This window comes from Bufo bufo, chromosome 11, assembly GCF_905171765.1.
Source record: "Bufo bufo chromosome 11, aBufBuf1.1, whole genome shotgun sequence".
In the NCBI taxonomy this organism is placed as follows: Eukaryota; Metazoa; Chordata; class Amphibia; order Anura; family Bufonidae; genus Bufo; species Bufo bufo.
In genome coordinates, this window is record NC_053399.1 from 40,119,514 (window position 1) to 40,141,029 (window position 21,516).

Sequence of the window (21,516 nt, forward strand, 5' to 3'; positions counted from 1 at the left end):
AGAAGTTTGTTTTTACCTTCAGCTGATGCCTCCTGGAAGAGGTTTAACCTGCTAGGCCTGAAATAGATGTTTTCTCTTCGATATACTTTCAGTCATCAACCACTTTTGGTGGCCGCCTTATCATGGCCACAAAGGGCTGCCCACATTTCAGGTCCGATCACTTCTCTGGGTTGTACAACCTAAACTGCCAGGAATCATCTTGTAGCAGAAGTCTCCAGTCCAGGACGAAGGCATCTCTGTGCAGCCATCCCACCCACCAACTATTTAGAGTAGGGTAAAAGCTAATACCGCCTATAGTCCCTTTTCAGTATCTTCATTTTGTCTTTCTGCTGACAGAGCTGGGATATCCTTTCAACATTTTTGCCACTATCTTCCCTGTCTTCACTGGTTTTTAATGAAGAACCTTTAAATACTTTATGTATCTGCTTTTAGGTTTACGTGTAAGTGTGTTTTTGATTTTGACCATTTCTGTTCGCCAGCCTCTTTGGATTGGTATTTTGCTATTGTATGACAGTATTCCTTATATAAAATATATAAAAACGCTCAAATGGAATCTTTTAAGAAGTTCAGGTGCTCTACATATTCCTAAGCCAAAAAGTTATTCAGAAACTTAAAAAACACTCAGTGAATTAAAGGAAACCTGTCGGAAACCGGGATTTTGTGTATAGAGCTGAGCACATGGGTTGCTAGATGGCCGCTAGCACATCCACAATACTCAGTCCCCATAGCTCTGTGTGCTTTTATTGTGTAAAAAAAAAACGATTTGATACATATGCAAATTAACCTGAGATGAGTCCTGTCCCTGACTCATCTCACGTACAGGACTCATCTCAGGTTAATTTGCATATTTATCAAATCGGTTTTTTTACACAATAAAAGCACACAGAGCTATGGGGACTGAGTATTGCGGAGGTGCTAGCGGTCATCTAGGAACCCATGTGCTCAGCTCTATACACAAAATCCCGATGACAAGTTCCCTTTAAAGATTCTGGATACTAAAGAAGTCTCTGTTGTCTTGTCACTTGACTCTTCGGTTGAGTGGTGGGATAGTCATTGGGCAGAGCAGTCATGGACTCCATGGTAGTCCTCAACAGATTACACACAAAAAAAACAAAAAAATGAAATGATTGGCTACAAGTTTTTGTCAGTCTAGACATGCCATGGAATTAGAAACTTGATTTGCTCTTAGGAAGCATCAGAATGCCCCTTATATTGAATTTCCAAAAAATAAACTACTTCTCGTTCCATGGCAGCTAACGTTGGATGTTCTCATTAAGATCATGCTTATTATTTTACGATGAAGGGAGTGATCTCAGAGGTTTAGAAAAGGAAAAGTCATCTCATTTATCCTTCCCCTTGACCTCGAGATCTGGAAGACCCCCATCCTTATTTGAATGTTTTCTGATCACACTGGCAAATGTATGAGGTCTGTGGGCAGCTCCTGTGTGTTCAGTCAGCTTTAGGTATCAAGACTCATTCCGTTTTTTTTGTTGCTTTTAAGAAGTCACTTGATCTATCTAATGTTCTACCATTGGCCAGAAACACCATTAACTACGGCAGTAAGTTATAGTGCTGGGCCATGGTACTACATTCCTAAAATATAGTAGGCATCTCCTAAAACTTAGCAGGGATCTTGATGTTGAGTACATAGAAGCCACCACAATCTCCCCCCCCCCCAAAACATGGTGAAAAAAACTGTAATTTGCTCTTAAATTGACTTTATCTGACTCATTCCTGCTGAAGGTAAATGCGTTGTAAATGGTTTAAGATGTGTTTGATAGACATTACATGTGCACAGACCCAAATGTTATTGCTGTTTGTAAATCTGCAGGTATTACAATGTGGTCTTTCCCATGTCGCCACTGTTTTTTTGTTTTTTTTTGGGAAACCCGCCAAGTTTTTTTTTTTTTTTTTTCCATTGCTGTACATTGTGTTGTCATATTGATGTTTCATACATACATTTCTGTAGATGTGTGTCTGTGTTATCTTCTGCTGCCTTTTATATGTTCCATCATCAGTTGATGTTTGACTGTCTATCGATATCAAGCGTAGACCGTACAGTTCAGTATTCAGCATGTTCTTTGATCTTTGCAGAGCTGCCGGGCGGTTTCATTGAATGGGCCACACTTTTTTAGGCTACAGCTATGCCCCAGCAGTTTAGGCTGGGACCTGATGTCCTGTGAAGGCTGCCAAGTGGAAGGTTGCTTAAAGGGCATCTGTCAGCAGTTTTGTACATATGAAATTGGCTGACCTGTTGCATGTGCGCTTGGCCACTGAAGGCATCTATGTTGGTCCCATGTTCATATGTGCCCGCATTGCTTAGAAAATTGTATTAATACATGCAAATGAGCCGTTGCTGTTACACCTAGAGGCTCTGCTCTCTCTGCAACTGCTGCGCCCTCTCCACTTGGACAGGGCCAGACGTAAAGACGTTTACATTTCCTGGTTCTGTTAATCAAAGTGGAGAGGGCGCAGCAGTTGCAGAGAGTGCAGAGCCTCTAGGTGTAACGGCAACACCGCCATTGCTCCGAGAGGCTCATTTACATATATTAAATCTTCATTTTTCTCACCTATGTGGGCACACATGAAGATGGGACCGACACAGATGTGTAACATGTCAGCTAGTTTCATAGGTACAAATCTGCTGAAAGATGCCCTTTAAAGCTGGAGCCTTGTTCACATGGAGCTGTTTTGGCACAATTTCTGATGCCATCTGGAGTAGTCAAAAAAAGTAAATTTTTTCATGCCTTTCTTTTCTCTACTATCCATTCCAGGATTTAGCTGGAAACTGTATCAAAAGCGTCACCAAAAGTGCATTGTGTGAACAGGGCCTGAAGGTGCATTCACTCTTAGTAAAAGTCATTGATACAAACCTTTCTCAAGTAGTAGATGAAGCCAGTATCTATAACATTCTTTGGTTATTGTAGATTCCTATAAAAGAAAAGCAATGGGGGGGGGGGGTTGATCAAAGCTGGTGTAATGAAAAACTGGCTAATTTGCCCATAGGAACCAATTAGATTCCACCATAGCTTTTTTTAGATCTCCTTTGGAAAATGAAAGGTGGAATCTGATTGGTTCATACGGGCAACTAAGCCAATTTTCCTTTACACCAGTTTTGATAAATCCCACACAACGTGTCTCCTCTATAGGTAGTCTACAACATGATAAGGGGTAAGAACGTCAATGACTTAACCAGTCGTTTCTCACCACACACTATTTTCTTGTTAGAATATCCTGCACAGTTTTGAAATGCTGCCCGAGGTAGGTCACTTATATATTGTATAGATATCCTTGTGGGGGCTGTGAAAATCACCCTATAGAGGGCTGTGGGTGAAGCTGATAGATCCCATAGTCTCCATTTAAATATTCTGCTTTATTTGATGCCCCTGATGTATTGTATTATACATGCAGAATTATAGCTTTGACCAAACATATGCTGGATTTTTATGGATGTAGAACAGGGCAGTATACACTGTTTGGGTCTTTATTTTGTCCGATTTGACATCTCCAGAATGTATAATGTATGTTCGTTAATCATTTTAAGGTTTTGCATGCTTGCTAGCTGTGAAATGTCAATGTCACCAGTCGTTATAACGCAATGTTACAAATGACAAAAACATAAAGTTAAAAAAGTTGACGGTCTGCGTTTAAAATACATTATGAATGTAGCTTGGGCCTTCCTTGTATATCGGCCACTTTGACAATATATATGACTGAATGCACCTGGAGCCTCCAGCAGGGAAGGGGTTAAGACAGTGCAAATCCGGTTTTTGTTTATTTTTTTTGACGATTTCCAATTTACTGTGAGTGTAACCTGTTTGTTTTTTGGAAAATGTTTTTTAAAATTTTTTTTTCCTTTTTTTTATTTTTTTTTATTAAATTATTGTATGTCAAAGTATTTAAGGTGGAGCCAGAAGTTAATGGGATTAATTTTTTTAAATTTTGGTTTGTATGTTATTATAAAAAAAAAAAAAAGAAGATTACCAAGCCGGCTTGGTGCAACTGGAAATGTTCTTCTATATGATGAGCTGCCCTAGACCTGGTCTGAATATTAGAGCACACAGACCATAAATAAAAAGGTTAAACGCTCCCTGGCGTGTCTTGTTGTTTTTCCAGCCCAAGTTCTGGATGTAAAACCTTATGCGCTTTACTGTTATTTTCCAGCTGTTGCAGATCTACAAGTACAAAAAGGAAATGGCATGCTGCAATCAACGTGTAGGTGAGCCAATACAGGATATATTAGGGAATTGCATAAATGCCACTTTTCTTAATGAAGGCCTGTCTATTATCTCGATTTGTTAATTAGTAAATACTTAGACTGCATGAAATATTATACATTTCGCTCTGTAAGACTCACCGGACCATAAGAGGTTTTAGAGAAAGAAAATAAGAAAAATATTTTTCACCAGACCCCCAACCTTTTCAGTCCTCATGAAACCATAGATCAGACACCCAATCTTCATCAGACCTTAAATCAGACCCCCAATCTCTATTAGACCTCAGATCAGACGCTCATTCCGCATTAGACCTCAGATCAGACGCTCATTCCGCATTAGACCTCAGATCAGACGCTCATTCCTCATTAGACCTCAGATCAGACGCTCATTCCTCATTAGACCTCAGATCAGACGCTCATTCCTCATTAGACCTCAGATCAGACGCTCATTCCTCATTAGACCTCAGATCAGACACTCATTCCTCATTAGAACTCAGATCAGACACCCATTCCTCATTAGACCTCAGATGAGGCAAAAAATAAAAAATTAACTTACCTCTCCAGCTCCGGACTGCGCGGCCACTGTGCACCACTCTTGCTTCACTTAGCGTTCCTGGTCTTTAGGTGCCTCGCTGAATTGTGATCGAATGTCGCACAGCATCAGTTCATAGTGCGCAGTAGGAATACCAGATGCAAATGTAGGTGTAGATAGCAGGCGCAGTTGCAAGAGGGTATAGGGTATAGCCAGTTGAGAATGGCGCCTCTCTGGCTATACTCCATACCCTCTTACAACTGCGCCTGCTATCTACACCTACATTTTCATCTGGTATTCCTATTCCTCCTTTCGGCAGAGTGTCTGATTAAGGCCTGTGTGTCGAAATGTTACATGATCTATGCTGCATATCGAATAAAATCCTACTATTAATGAGCAAGATTATTTGCTGTGGTTTCTATTATTTAACCACCAAGATGTGAGAGCCTATCTCTATGATATTCTGCCAGAACATTGGATAGGATGAAGAGGTGCTGTGGAGTTCCCACCTCGTTCCCCTCACTTAACACCCCTCCACTTCTACCTGTGGAGAACCCTAAAGGATGTGGTTGTCACTGTAGGTGAGGGAAGGGAAACAAACCAAAAGCAACAACACACCAGGCTAGGCCCCAAAGCTAGGGAACAGGGAAAGGTCACCACCTGACAAACCCTGAGCCTTTCCCTGACTGCTGACAACATGAGCAAATCCTTAGGGTCCTTAGTGCTCATGCGCTTAGCTAAAACTGAAGCAAACCCTCAGCTAGGGAGCTGGAGATAAGACAACCAGTTCCTAGCGCAAGGTGCAGGAACCAGCGTCTTCCTGAGGCCTAGCCAGAACACACAACAAAAGGGAAGGAATAAGACTTAGCTTAAGACGGACGGGGAGCAGGAGATCCACTAAACACCAGCTGAGAACTCCAGAAGCAAATCTAAACCGCAAGGGCTATAGTGAGAGACGGGTATAAATAGCACCACTAAATAGCTAATAAGCAGAACCTTTGGGGAGGTGGGATCCTGCCCAAAACCACAACAAAGATATTCCCCCCTGCACAAGGTACTGAAGAGAGCCACGAAGAACACGCGAGTTGAGTATTCTGGAGATCTGAAACTCCAGATTACCATCTACCAAGACAGGAGGCGGTGGCAAAGGAGATGGCTCAGCAGGTTCAACATACTTTTCAACAAAGTCCTGTGAAACACATTATGGATCTTTCAGGCCTGCGGAAGTTCCAGACGAGACGCCACCGGATTAACAATGGCCGAGATTTTGTAAGGACCAATAAATCTTGGGCCCAACTTCCAAGAAGGTACTTTCAACTTAATGTTCTTGTCACACACACGGGGTGGGGAAGTGACCACTGAGCTCCACCCGCACCCTTGTCCCTGCCTACTTGCCTCGCAAGTCCTAGTGACAAGGGACAACTGGTCGACAAGCCCTTAGCTAGGGAAGTGCAGGGAAGACAAACCACACATGCAACAGAGTAGTCAAACAAGCCGAGTCAATAACCAAGAGAGCAGTAAGGTACTTGAGGAGCAAGCAGAGGATCGTCGAAGGAGAAGCCGAAGTCAGAACCAGGAGGAAACGCCAAGACAAAGGGATGAGACGGACGGGTAATCAGGAGCCAAGCAGGAACAACAAACCAGGTAAGTATATCGCAGGGAGGACCTCAATAACAGGCAATCTGTGGCCAGCAGATTGCCTGTTTAAATAGGGCGCTGGTGAAGTCATGTGACGTGGCCAGCAGCACATGACTCCTGAGTTCTAATACAGCTTAGCACCGAGTGAGCAGTTCGGCGCTCAGCCTCATTGTGGTTACCATGGGAGCGGGCGCGCTGATGATGCGAGTGCGCCCCAGCCGTCCTCACTTCCGCACAGAGCACATCGTGACAGTTCTTAGTGGACAACCACACCAAATCACCCACACACAGGTCCGGACCAGTCATAAGTCTCTTGTCAGCCATCTGTTTATATCTTACACCCATTTTTTTCAAATTAGTTTGAATCTTCCGCCAGATAGAAGACAACGAAGAAGAGAATCTCTCCTCTTCAGGTATACCAGAAGATTCATTCCCAGAAAAAGTACCAAACTGAGGGTGAAAACCATATGCGCCAAAAAATGGTGACTTATCAGTGGACTTCTGTCTACGGTTATTCAAGACAAACTCAGCCAAGGACAAAAAACAAAGACCACTCTTCCTGATTCTCTGCGACAAAATACGTCTAAGTCTTCCGGCTCTGGTTAGTGAGCTCAGTTTGTCCATTCGACTGAGGATGAAAAGCCGAAGAGAAAGACAACTGAATACCCAGATGAGTACAAAAAGCCTTCTAAAACCTGGAAACAAATTGTGTCCCCCTATGAAACACAGCATCAGAGGGGATGCCGTGTAATTTAACAATGTTATCAACAAACACCTGAGCGAGAGTTTTAGCATTGGGCAGACCCGACAATGTTACAAAGTGAGCCATCTTACTGAAGCGGTCCACCACCACCAAAATCACAGTTTTCCCAGTGGAACTCGGTAAATCAGTGATGAAGTCCATTGACAAATGCGTTCAAGGACAAAACGAGATAGACAAAGGAAGACGAGATCCAGAAGGCCGAGTGTTAGCCACCTTAGCACGTGCACAGGTCTCACAAGCTGCAACATAGCCCTCAACACATTTACGCAAACCTGGCCACCAGAATCTCCGGGAAATAAGATCCACCCCCAGGGTGTCCCGCAAGGACAATATCATGATGTTCCTTATTAAACACCTTGTGTCGAAGTTCAGAAGGAACAAACAACTTCCCTGAAGGACAGGAATCAGGTGCCTCACCTTGAGCCCCCAACACTTCCGCCTCCAGTTCGGGATAAAGAGCGGATACAACCACCCCATCAGCCAAAATCGTAGCGGGATCCTCTGAATCCCCCCCCCCCCTCAGGAAAGCTACGTGACAAAGCATCCACTTTTACGTTTTTGACCCCAGGGCGATAGGTGACCACAGAATTAAATCTGGTAAAAAACAATGACCATTTGGCCTGCCTAGGGTTCAGATGCTTTGCAATTTGCAGGTAAGCCAGATTTTTATGGTCAGTAATTACCGTAATCGGATGAATCGCTACTTCTAGCCAATGACGCCACTTCTCAAAGGCCAATTTAATAGCCAGCAACACTCTATTCCCAACATCATAATTTCTTTCGGCAGCAGAAAGTTTCTTTGAAAAAAAAGTACACGGGCGCTATTTGCTAGAAGAGGGATTCTGTGACAAGACTGCTCCGACTCCCACTTCTGACGCGTCAACCACCACAATGAAGGGTTGAGACACCTCGGGTTGGATCAGAATGGGAGCGGAAGCAAAACATTCCTTTATAGCAGAAAAGCCTGTAATGCTTCTTCCGACCAGACTGAGAAGTCCACACCCTTCCTAGTCATATCAGTCAAATGCTTGACAATAGTGAAATAATTCAAGATAAATTTTCTGTAGTAATTAGTAAAACCTAAAAACCGCATCAGAGCTTTCTGATTCTCCGGCCAATCCCATTCCAGTACCGCACGGACCTTTTCAGGATCCATGTGAAAAACTGAGGCAGAAAGTAAGTAACCCAGAAATTGCAGCTCCTGGACAGCAAACACACATTTCTCCAACTTAATATACAATTTATTCTCCCGAAGGATCGATAATACTGGTCTTAAATAATCCTGATGAGTCTCCATATCGGGTGAGTAAACTAGTATGTCATCGAGGTAAATAACAACAAGCCTCCCCACCAAATGATGAAAAATGTCATTGATAAAGTGCTGGAAGACTGCCGGGGCATTAGTCAAACCAAAGGGCATGACCAGGTTCTCGAAGTGGCCCTCAGGGGTATTGAAGGCCATCTTCCATTCAACCCCCTCCCTGATTCTTATCAGATTATAAGCCCCTCTTAAATCCAAATTGGAAAATACCTTGGCTCCGACAATCTGATCAAATAAATCCGGGATCAAGGGAAGAGAATAAGGATCATGGACAGTAATGAGATTCAGTTCCCGGAAATCTAGACATGGTCTAAGGGTCCCGTCTTTTTATTTTTTAACAAAAAGGAAGCCAGCTGCCATAGGTGACTTAGATGGTCTAATATGCCCTTTTGTCAAACTCTCGGCAATATACTCCTGCATAGCTACTCTTTCGGGTTGGGAAAGATAATATAGCCGAGATTTTGGCAATTTAGCTCTGGGAATAGGATTGATCGGGCAATCATACTCTCGGTGAGGGGGTAACTCCTGATCTCCACCCTCAGAGAAAACGTCAGCAAAATCAGAAAGAAACGAAGGTAACACCTTAGTGGAAACCACAGAAACAGATGCACCGAGACAGTTGTCCATACAAAAATCACTCCAATTACTGATTTGTCTAGTTTGCCAATCAATGGTAGGGTTATGTTTGATCAGGCAAACCTTTCAGAACAAAACAAGAAATGGACTCAACATGAGAATCACCCACCCTCAAATGAATATGCTGCACAATATGAGTTAGATAATTTTGCGAGAGAGGAGCGGAATCAATAGCAAACACTGATATCCCTTTGCTTAATGCACTTGTTATAAAACCATGACTCTGAACAAATTGATAATCAACAAGGTTAACCCCTGCACCACTGTCAACAAAAACTTCTAACTCAATTTTTTCAGAGTCTAGCGCCACCATGGCAGGCAGGAGAAATCGGGTACTGCAGGTAGAATACAAATATACCTTTTCTGACTCCCCATTCACGCTACCAAGGGTGAAACTCGTTTTATTTGAAAGAACCCCTTTTTTTTTCCACTTTGAAGTTTCCTAAAAGGACACACATTAATGAAATTTCCTTCTTTACCACAGAAGAAACAGAATCTTCTCTGACCTCTAGGGTTCCCATTACCAGGGCAAGAAGAGACCTGACTTAACTGCATAGGTTCATCCCCAGGCACTGGTTCAAGTGTCACTGTGCCCCGAGGGACAGGAGGAACAATTTCCCCACATGATTTGAGGTTGAGGGGAACTTTGCACCTCTCCCTCAGGCGTCTATCAATCCGTACGGCTAGGGACATGGCCGCCTCCAAAGAATCTGGGTTTTCATGAAAAGCAAGGTCGTCTTTTAGTCTCTCAGACAGCCCCTGACAGAACTGACTACGGAGGGCTGGGTCATTCCACTCTGAGTCAGTCGCCCATCTTCTAAATTCAGCACAATATGACTCAGCAGAACGTTCTCCCTGCCTTAAGCCCTGCAGCTTAGATTCAGCCAGAGAGACCCGGCCTGGATCATCATAAATGAGGCCCAGGGCTCTGAAAAATTCATCTACCGATCGAAGGGACTGAGAACCGATCGGCAGAGAAAAGCCCTAAGACTGAGCATCACCTTTTAGCAGAGAAATGATAATCCCCACTCTGATTTTCGTCTCCAGATGAGATCGGATGTAGACGAAAATACAATCTACAAGATTCCCTGAACCGAACAAAGTTATCACTTCCCCCAGAAAGAGCGACCTTAGGTTCAAGGCTGGCCTGGTTCCCAGTACAACAGAATTACGGAGGGCAGCTACCTCCCAAGATGATTCCTGCATGCGATCCACCAGAGCATCAACAGCTTCCATTTTGCACCGAGCAAAGAAAAAAAATTACAGTATGGGCGGTTTATAATACCACGGTAGGTGAGGGAAGGGAAACAAACCAAATACAACAAAAGCAACAACACACCAAGCTAGGCCCCAAAGCTAGGGAACAGGGAAAGATCACCACCTGACAAACCCTGAGCCTTTCCCTGACTGCTGACAACATGAGCAAATCCTTAGGGTGGAAGTGCTCATGCGCTGGAACCTAAGCCTAGCTGAAACTGAAGCAAACCCTCAGCTAGGGAGCTGGAGATAAGACAACCAGTTCCAAGCGCAAGGTGCAGGAACCAGCGTCTTCCTGAGGCCTAGCCAGAACACACAACAAAAGGGAAGGAATAAGACTTAGCTTAAGACAGACGGGGAGCAGGAGATCCACCAAACACCAGCTTAGAACTCCAGAAGCAAATATAAACCGCAAGGGCTATAGTGAGAGGCGGGTATAAATAGCACCACTAAATAGCTAATCAGCAGAACCTGTGGGGAGGTGGGATCCTGTATATACAAACTAAGAAGACAGGTTGGCATTAGCAGGAGGTGCTTCAAACCCACATGCAGTTGTGCATATATATAGGGGAGCAGATCCTGCATTTGTGGCCCGTTGCTAATGGCAATCCCCAGCAAAATGCATACAATGGAGGATGCCCGCAGCGAACCACAAGTACCACAATAGACATCCTACACAAGGTAACAAGTGCGGATGTAATAATTAATATAACAATATAACAAAACAATAACGAACACAGGTGCACTCTGCAGTAATACTAAATCCTCAAACTGATTTTAAAATTGAGAGATTAGTCAACATGTCCCACGGTGTAGAACATGTCTAAGCCCGGACACCGCGACAAGGTTTCTCAAGTAGCCCGGGCCTGTTGCCATTAGCAACGGGCCACAAATGCAGGATCTGCTCCCCTATATATATGCACAACTGCATGTGGGTTTGAAGCACCTCCTGCTAATGCCAACCTGTCTTCTTAGTTTGTATATATAGATTTCTGGAGGTGTATAAACTCCTATTTAAATGTGCCTGTTTTCCATCTACAGGTCACATTAAGGTGCACCTGTGAGGCCTGGGACATATCAGCAAGTCTTGAGTGGGACTCACAGACTCCTCCCTCCTCCCATTGCAGGCATGGCCACATGCTGGAGGTAACTGGTGAGTTGTTTGTGAGTCGGCCCAATGCTCCTGTAATTTGCCCACTGGCTCCTGGTATTGCCCATATGGCTCAGGTTGGAGAGTGTAGGGTCCCGGGCTACTTGAGAAACCTTGTCGCGGTGTCCGGGCTTAGACATGTTCTACACCGTGGGACATGTTGACTAATCTCTCAATTTTAAAATCAGTTTGAGGATTTAGTATTACTGCAGAGTGCACCTGTGTTCGTTATTGTTTTGTTATATTGTTATATTAATTATTACATCCGCACTTGTTACCTTGTGTAGGATGTCTATTGTGGTACTTGTGGTTCGCTGCGGGCATCCTCCATTGTATGCATTTTGCTGGGGATTGCCATTAGCAACGGGCCACAAATGCAGGATCTGCTCCCCTATATATATGCACAACTGCATGTGGGTTTGAAGCACCTCCTGCTAATGCCAACCTGTCTTCTTAGTTTGTATATATAGATTTCTGGAGGTGTATAAACTCCTATTTAAATGTGCCTGTTTTCCATCTACAGGTCACATTAAGGTGCACCTGTGAGGCCTGGGACATATCAGCAAGTCTTGAGTGGGACTCACAGACTCCTCCCTCCTCCCATTGCAGGCATGGCCACATGCTGGAGGTAACTGGTGAGTTGTTTGTGAGTCGGCCCAATGCTCCTGTAATTTGCCCACTGGCTCCTGGTATTGCCCATATGGCTCAGGTTGGAGAGTGTAGGGTCCCGGGCTACTTGAGAAACCTTGTCGCGGTGTCCGGGCTTAGACATGTTCTACACCGTGGGACATGTTGACTAATCTCTCAATTTTAAAATCAGTTTGAGGATTTAGTATTACTGCAGAGTGCACCTGTGTTCGTTATTGTTTTGTTATTATGAGGTGGGATCCTGCCCAAAACCACAACAAAGAGAAACAGAACAATCTGTCAGATAGACTCACGTGTAGCAAGTCTGTCAGATCTTCTCAGGCCTGTCACAGGGCAGGGCGTGACAGTGGTATCCTGTAGAAAACCAGCTGCACTACTGAAAGAAATTGAACTATCGTGCAGAAAAATCCCTGTGGACACTAACAAAAATTTTTCTCTAGTAGTTTGCCAAAATCAGAAGAGTCTGAATGTTAATGTCACCACTGAGCACCTAATGTGCTTGCAGAATTCAAACATGGCTTACTGCTGGCCTTTCTTGTCTATGTAAATCTACTAACAAAGCTTTTTTACGGATATATTTCATATTGACATGTGTATAAATTTTTTGGGCCCCTCTGCAGTTAATCACATTCTGGCTACCTGCAGCTGCCACTAGAGGGAGCTTTACTACACACGGTTGTACACTGAACTCTGCAATGGGTATGCACCCACCACCTGATGACAGGCAGCCAGGATTTTATCATTCAGTATGTAAATGCAGGAGATTTGGAGCTCTAGCTTAGGAAGTTAGGAGACTCTGTAAAGCTTAAAGGGAATCTCACATCTGAAAGGTTCTAATCGGTACAGTAATACATTTATAGAACACCTGCTGCAGATCAGGAATCTGTATGTCCTCACCCCCGTTTCCCTGCTGTGCACCCACAAACCAGCCATGGAATGCATTGGGAGGACTCCAGGAGAAGTCCTCTCTATACATTCCATGACGGGTTTTCAAGCGCACAGCGGAGAAATCGGGGTCAGTATGGACATAGAAATTACAGATCTGGAGACAGCAGCAGTAGATCTATACTTCCCTTATTGTACTTTATAGGGATTTCCGGAGATGACTTATTCCATTTAAGAAATATGCACCAAATTTGGAACCTTAATCGACATTGTTTGGAGATATGGACAATTTTTTTGTCATACTATTGATATTGATCCTCTTGTGGCCAGTTTACAACTCTGATGGATTCCTTCCAGCACATTGTATTCTGCATCCAGGCTTCAGATTATAGGATATGCAGAGTCCAGTTCCAGGCTAACCTTTAATATAGTATGATCTAATAATATAATAGTCCGTTGTGATTTAAACAGTTCTCTAATATGTTCATGTGGAGCCCCCAAAGGTAAACCTGCATTCAAAATAATAACCTCCATTCAAACAATGAATCTGCAAAGACATTTTCTGTAGTTGTGGCACACAGTACTGGGTCAACACCAGCGGTGGATTAGGCTACTTTCACACTGGCGTTTTGAATTCTGTTTGTGAGATCCGTTTCAGGGATCTCACCAACGGTTTAAAACGGATCAGTTTAGCCCCAATGCATTGGATAAGGATCCGTTCAGTATGCATCAGTTTGACTACGTCCCTCCTCCATTCCGCTCTGGATGGCGCTATGGTGCAGTTGAAAACGGATCCGTCCCCCTTTGACTTTCAATGTATGTCAGGACGGATCCGTTTTGACTTAGACTTATCTTTAAAAGAATAATGCAAACGGATTCATTCTGAACGGATACAAGCGTTTCCATTATAGGTGCGGATCCGTCTGTGCAGATACCAGACGGATCCGCACCTAACGCAGGTGTGAAAGTAGCCTTATATAGACCATAGGTCATGGCTGGTTCCTATACGTGGGGGGGGTCTCCCCTTCCCTACTGCTGCCCGGCAATGCTGTGCCACATGCAGGACACATGTTGCACATCCATCACTCACACATTGGATACATGCAGCCTATGTACCCCTCACTCCAGGACACAGGCTGCACACATGCACCACTCGCACGCCGGACCCACACGCCACTAATACTAAAAACTTGTCACACAACTATTAACACCGTGCTGTAAATACCTACCAGATTTCTTTGACCAGTTCCAAGCTCCTGCAGAATCAGTGCAGCCAAGAGATTCACATCTTATGCTGAGAAACAGCCCCACCAGCAATATGGATAAGCTACTTCCACTTAGGGCTCATTCAAATGGCCGTATGTTGCTTTCCGCATCTGATCCGCAATTTTGCGGATTAGATGCGGACCCATTCACCTCGATGTGGCTAGCACACTGTCCGGTGTCCGCATCTTTTCTTATGTTCCACGGCCCTGCAAAACAAAATGTGTCCTATACTTTTCAGTGGAAATCAGGATGTGGCCCTATTAAAGTCTATGGGTTTGCAAAAATGCGGAATGCAATCAGTTTTTTTTTCTTGCGGACATTCTGAACTGTTTGCAAAAAAACGGATCTGCATTTTTGCAGACAGCAAGAAGCATACGGCTGTCTGGAATGAGTCCTTATTGTGTTAAGTTCCTCCCCTTAGTGTTGGATTCCTTCATATCACCACCTGTAAACTGCCTGCGCAGGCGTTGGGACCACTGAGCAGCTGCAATTGAAATCCCCAGCACAACCGCTAACTGGTGGATTTTGTCAGAGACGTCAGTGGTTGCTGTGAAAGCTCGGATATAAAAGGAAGAGAGAGATTGCCACTGTCTTTACAGATGTCAATGTCACATGTAGGGACATTAATATAATATGGGCACTTTGGACGGCTATGGGTCCCCCAAGGAGCCTTGGGCGGTCACCCCACCAACATATCGTTAACCACCACTAGTCAGAAACCAAGAGAGATATTACCACGTTTTATGAGATTATTTTACACATCTTTGAGTGAATCTGGTCAAAGGCGTAACAGTGGTTTATGTAATGCGGTAATGAGCCCCAGATTATTGTCACTTACTGGACCAAAGGTCTCCATCGATGGCTCTCCTGCTATTGCAAAACTACATCTTCTGGTAGGCCCTGAGAGCTGAAGGTGTGCTAGGGGGCTACTGGGACTGATCCCTCTATTAGACATTACTTGTTATGATGTGCAAGGTAAGAAGGAGATGGATGTGAAATATATTGTGCTAAAATCAAATGCAATGGAACGTACATCCAAGTTGTCATAAAGCAATTTCCATAGGTGCTCCCTTAAATATAACACGTTCTTGTTATAGGCCAGGTATTCATATTAGTGTGTGGGAAGGGGGCGCGATGTATAATAAGTCATCTAATAATTTAGAGATTTTAGCACTTATTTTTCCCAGCACAAAACTGCAAGACAATCTAAAACCACACAAGGCCAGGATCAGAAGGCAAGCGGAGAAGAGTGTGTATCCATAGAAGTAAGTTGTATGTACTTGTATATAACCGGCCACTTCTCTAGAAGGTTTGCTGGATGGAGAAAGTTTCTCTTTGTCCAGTTGCAATATTCCATTTACTTTGTAAATCGATTATTATTAAATATATAATTTACGAAATTACAACTATCCTATTTGTATAGGACAGTAACAACGTCACCACTAGGTGGCGATAGACTGATGCCGCAGTAACGGGTCATTAAAAGTTTCATAGAACACTTCAATCAGTGCTGCAGCAAATACGCTTCATGCTTTCAAGGTGCACTTTTGATTTCTTTAAAACCTCCATATGACGTAGTAGTTAATTTAGTATTGGATTAATCTGATATCAAAAGGTCTCTAAACTGAGCAATATCCCCAGGTAAAGTTATCAGGATTGAAGCCCTAATCATGATTTTGCTCCTGTTACTTTGCATGGATCTGACCCCGACCCCATCTAATATCACCTATATACAAGATGTCTCAGTAATGCCACGGTGGGAATATTTGTTTCTTCTGATCACCAAATATCAGCCAGTGTGTTCTTTTTGGGGGTTATAATCATGTAATGTGCTTACAGACTTGGAAGGGATTACATATTATTGTAGTCTCTGGAAAATTGGACCAAGGAGTAAAGATTACCAAATGGAAGGGAGATACTGTCTGTCTTTGTCAAGCTATCCCAGAATGATAATCCATATTTTAGGGATTAGGGATGATTGAATTGATTTCTGATTAGCAAGAGTTCTTCAGCTGTGAGGGGCTATCCTCTCAGGTGAAGAAGTGCCCACCAGCCTGTTGATTGACAGGGAAGGACGTCTCGCCAACCCCTGACAATCTTGCACCTGCGCTGCCGCTACGAGTAGCAGTGCATGCGCAGAGGCTCTGCTTCTGCTACTGGAGCATGCAATGCTATAGTTACACTTCTTGGCAAGGGCACATGAACAGTTGCTGCTCCCAAAATTGGAAACGGAGCCTCTGTGGTTGCGCCGCTTCTCAGACTAGCGGTGCAGATGTGAGATTGTCAGGGCCTGGCGAGATGTCCATCCCTGTCCATCAACAAGCAGATGGGCCCCTCTTTACCTGTGGAGACAGCCCCCCACAGGTGAAGAACTTTTGCTAATGAGAAATCGATTCGCTCATCCCCAATTAGGATACATTTAAGTTCTTTTAAAAGGAGTCTTTCATCATTTTTTTTTATCAATTCTGTTTTTATTTGTTTTTTCCATAAAAAGAATAATACTTTGAAATGACCACATCATGTCCAGACAATATCTACAGACCTATTGAGAGATTTCTGTGTACGGTAGTCGGAGAAAAGAACTAAATGATATCTAAAAGAACCTGTAACTAATGCCGTCAGCAGTCACACCTGTCTAGGAGATGGAATAAAACCATAAAGGAACGTGGGTCCGTTCTGTGGGAGTGAAGGAGGGCAAGTAGAGTGCTTAATAATTGTTATAGGTTGTCCAGGGGCCCTAAGATTTCAAAAAAGCAGAGTCTAGATTCCCACTCATAAAGTTCTTCTAGGCGTAAGAGTTGGTCAGGCTTTGCTTTCCACCGAGCAACTGTTGGTGGTTTTGTAGACGTCCAGTGCAGATGGATTAACATTTTAGCCGCTTGTATAAACCAGGTAATAAGATAGTGTTTGGCAGGCTTAAAGAGGTAGTCCGCTTTTTACAATTGATGACCTATCCTTATGATAGACCATCAACATACGATCGGCGTAGGTCCGCCTCTCGACACCCCCACCGATCAGCTGTTTGAAGAGAAGGCAGTGCTCGTATGAGCGCTGCCTTCTCTGCTCTGTTTACCTGCTTGTCGCAGCAATTTCACTGGTGAGCAAGTGTAATTACAAGTATGGCGTCCCCATTCACTTCTATGGGACAGCTCTGTAGTATTCACTTGAGCTGATCAGCGGGGGGTGCTGGGAGCCGGACCCCTAACAATCTGATATTCATCAATAGCAAAGAATCTTGTGATGTGAGCCAGAGTAAGATGGGTTTTTCTGTTTTGTCATAGATTGTTTTGATTGAAGATATGACGGAGTGCCAAAAAGGACATATAAGTGGACAATCTAACCAAGGGTGAACATAAGTACCTCTCGAATCCCTGCATCTCCTGCATGTATCAGAGGAGAAAGGTTAGCTTTTTTAAGAAAACCGGGGTTTGTACCACCTAGAGAACAATTTAAAAGAGTTTTCTTGAACTGAAATGCATTGGGCGAAGCCATGTGAGCTACTGCGCAAGGTCCGAACCCAATTCCTTTTCCCACTCTCATATATAATAGGGTTTAGGTGTTGCCAAGTGCGTAAGAAGATTATTTTAAATATTGGAGATTGAGCTCACACGGGGCACCGTGGAATAAAGGAGTTCTTCTAACATAAGAGGTCCTGAGAGGTGTGTGTGAGGTTCAAAGGTAAGAGCGCCCTATTAGATGGAAGACGAGGGAGTGCAGGACAGTTATGTGTACTTGATCTTCCTGTGGAAGTAGGGTGGTCAGTTCGAAGGTTGCTGCAAGGTCTGGTAATTGTGAAATTTGAGTTTTACCAATATTAGCGTGCCATTCACCTCTCTCGGTTAGATCTGATCTCTGACGACCCTTCCCAAATCCATGTACAGATAGAGAAAGCTTTGATTCCTTTCAGCAATTTACCTTCGCTTAGGTCCCCTCCTACATCCTCCTCCACTACACAACTAATTAGTGCTATCACAAAAGGTTCCATAACTGTAGTTAGGCTACTTTCACACTCGCGTTTGGTGCGGATCCGTCATGGATCTGCACAGACGGATCCGTTCAGATAATACAAACGTCTGCATCTGTTCAGAACAGATCCGTTTGTATCATCTTTAACATAGCCAAGACGGATCCGTCTTGAACACCATGGAAAGTCAATATAGGACGGAACCGTTTTCTATTGTGTCATAGAAAACGGATCCGTCCCCATTGACTTACATTGTGTGTCAGAACGGATCCGTTTGGCTCAGTTTCGTCAGACAGACACCAAAACACTGCAAGCAGGGTTTTGGTGTCCGCCTCCAAAGCGGAAAGGAGACGGAACGGAGGCAAACTGATGCATTCTGAGCGGATCATTTTCCATTCAGAATGCATTAGGGCCAAACTGATCCATTTAGGACCGCTTGTGAGAGCCCTGAACGGATCTCACAAATGGAAAGCCAAAACGCCAGTGTGAAAGTAACCTAAGAGAGTGAGAGGCTGAGGCAGGATATCAAAACACTACCTCCTCATAGATGTCTATAGGCATCAACCTGTTGCGACCTGTCAAACCCGCAGGGAGATTTCCTTTCCATGGATGAAGCTAATGCATACTCAAATTTTTCAATTAACAATGTGTCAGCAGTTGACCATTCTAAACTGCTGACAGTACTAGGTAGGGGCTGGTGAGAGCACGGCAAACATGGTTTTCTGGAGCTTTTATCAGGAGGAGTGAGAATATGAATGTTTATACTGCCCGGTTCCGCTCTTGAAAGTGCTTAGGAGGCGGAGCTTCACTGTGACATGCTCTCTGCAATGATCTTCTTTACAGCCCCTCCCCTCTGTACTGAGTAGCAGCTGTTGCATCCAACCAGGAGACCACTACAGCTGTCACTCAGAGCAGAAGGGAGGGGCTGTGAAGCAGCTTATAGGAGAGTGCACTTCACATCTAAGCTCCACCTCTTGAACGCTTGCAGTGCTTGGCCGAATAAATGTTCATATTCACACTGCTCCTGATAATAAAAGCTCCACAAAAGGTATATTTTTCCTGCTCACCCTGGACCCAACCTAGCGCTGTCAACAGTTTAACATAGTCAGAACTGCTGGCAGACTCCCTTTAACTGCCAGCAGTGATGAGCCATAATATTACAGACATGTGAACTGGAAAAGATTGATTATCTCATGACAATAGTGCCTGTCAAGGTGTGAGAGGTATATTAAGCAGCAACTGAATATTCAGGGGGACATTTTATCATGCCAAAAGTGGCATAAAGGTGTTGCAAGTCTTGGCGCACAGCGTATTTGCTGCAAAACTCATGACTATTCCCCGCTTACACCACTTTTCGAAAATGTGGAGAAAAAGGGTTAGGGAAGCGTAGGAACCAGCTCATTTATCTTTGGGTGTGAAAAAAGCTTTAATCTACACCAGCAAGGGGACTTGCGTAGAGTTAAATCTGTTGCGCGGCTGCCAGACAAAGCAGAAAACTTATGTAGAGGCCTGTGCCAGCAAGGAAAAACACTGGTATTAATAAATGTTAGTAACATAGTACATAAGGCCGAAAAAAGACATTTGTCCATCCAGTTCGGCCTGTTATCCTGCAAGTTGATCCAGAGGAAGGCAAAAAAAAACTGTGAGGTTGAAGCCAATTTTCCCCACTTTAGGGGAATAAAAAAATTCCCTCCCAACTCCAATCAGGCAATCAGAATAACTCCCTGGATCAACGACCCCTCTCTAGTAGCTATAGCCTGTAATATTATTACACTCCAGAAATACATCCAGGCCCCTCTTGAACTCTTTTAGTGAATTCACCATCACCACCTCCTCAGGCAGAGAGTTCCATAGTCTCCCTGCTCTTACCGTAAAGAATCCTCTTCTATGTTTGTGTACAAACCTTCTTTCCTCCAGACGCAGAGGATCTCCCCTCGTCACAGTCACAGTCCTGGGGATAAATAGATGATGGGAGAGATCTCTGTACTGACCCCTGACATATTTATACATAGTAATTAGATCTTCCCTCAGTCGTCTTTTTTCTAAAGTGAATAACCCTAATTTTGATAATCTTTCAGGGTACTGTAGTTGCCCCATTCCAGTTATTACTTTAGTTGCCCTCCTCTGGACCCTTTCCAGCTCTGCTATGTCTGCCTTGTTCACAGGAGCCCAGAACTGTACACAGTACTCAATGTGTGGTCTGACTAGCGATTTGTAAAGTGGTAGGACTATGTTCTTATCACGGGCATCTATGCCCCTTTTGATGCAACCCATTATCTAATTTGCCTTGTCAGCAGCTGCCTGACACTGGTTTCTACAGCTTAGTTTGCTGTTTATTAAAATTCCTAGGTCCTTTTCCATGTCAGTGTTACCGAGTGTTTTACTATTTAGTATGTACGGGTGACTTGCATTATTCCTTCCCATGTGCATAACTTTACAATTGTCAGTGTTAAACCTCATCTGCCACTTATCTGCCCAAGTCTCCAATCTATCCAGATCCCTCTGTAGCAGTATACTGTCCTCTTCAGTGTAAATTACTTTACACAGTTTAGTGTCCTCTGCGAAAATTGATATTTTACTATGCAAGCCTTCTACAAGATCATTAATAAATATATTGAAGAGAATAGGGCCCAATACTGACCCCTGAGGTACTCCAATAGTGACAGTGACCCAATCTGAGTGTGTACCGTTAATAACCACCCTCTGTTTTCTATTACTGAGCCAGTTACTTACCTACATACAGACATTTTCTCCCAGTTCAAGCATTTTCATTTTATATACTAACCATTTATGCGGTACAGTGTAAAATGCTTTGGGGAAGTCCAGATATACGACATCCATTGATTCGCCGTGGTCAAGTCTAGAACTTACCTCCTCATAGAAACTGATTAAATTAGTTTGGCATGACCGATCCCTCACGAAGCCATGCTGATATGGCGTTATTTGCTTATTTCCGTTGAGATGCTCTAAGATAGCATCTCTTAGAAAACCTTCAAACAGTTTACCCACAACAGATGTTAAACTTACCGGCCTATAGTTTCCAGGCTCTGTTTTTGGACCCTTTTTGGTTATTTACCACATTTGCCATGCGCCAATCCTGTGGGACACTCCCAGTCAGTATAGAGTCTGCAAATATCAGAAATAAGGGTCTGGCTATGACATTACTTAATTCCCTTAGGATACGGGGGTGTATGCCATCTGGTCCTGGCGATTTGTCTATTTTAATCTTTTTAAGTCGCT

General features: G+C 43.7%; 1 long non-coding RNA gene across 1 annotated transcript; it reads right to left on the reverse strand.

Annotated features, from left to right (window-relative positions):
- Nucleotides 1–780: 780 nt before the first annotated feature.
- Nucleotides 781–18,596, reverse strand: LOC120982251. The gene is made up of 3 exons (XR_005774867.1): nt 18,583–18,596; nt 13,889–13,893; nt 781–948 (listed from the first exon to the last, which is right to left on the reverse strand). It is a non-coding gene; the product is annotated as an uncharacterized LOC120982251 (long non-coding RNA).
- Between the last annotated feature and the right edge of the window lie 2,920 nt (nt 18,597–21,516).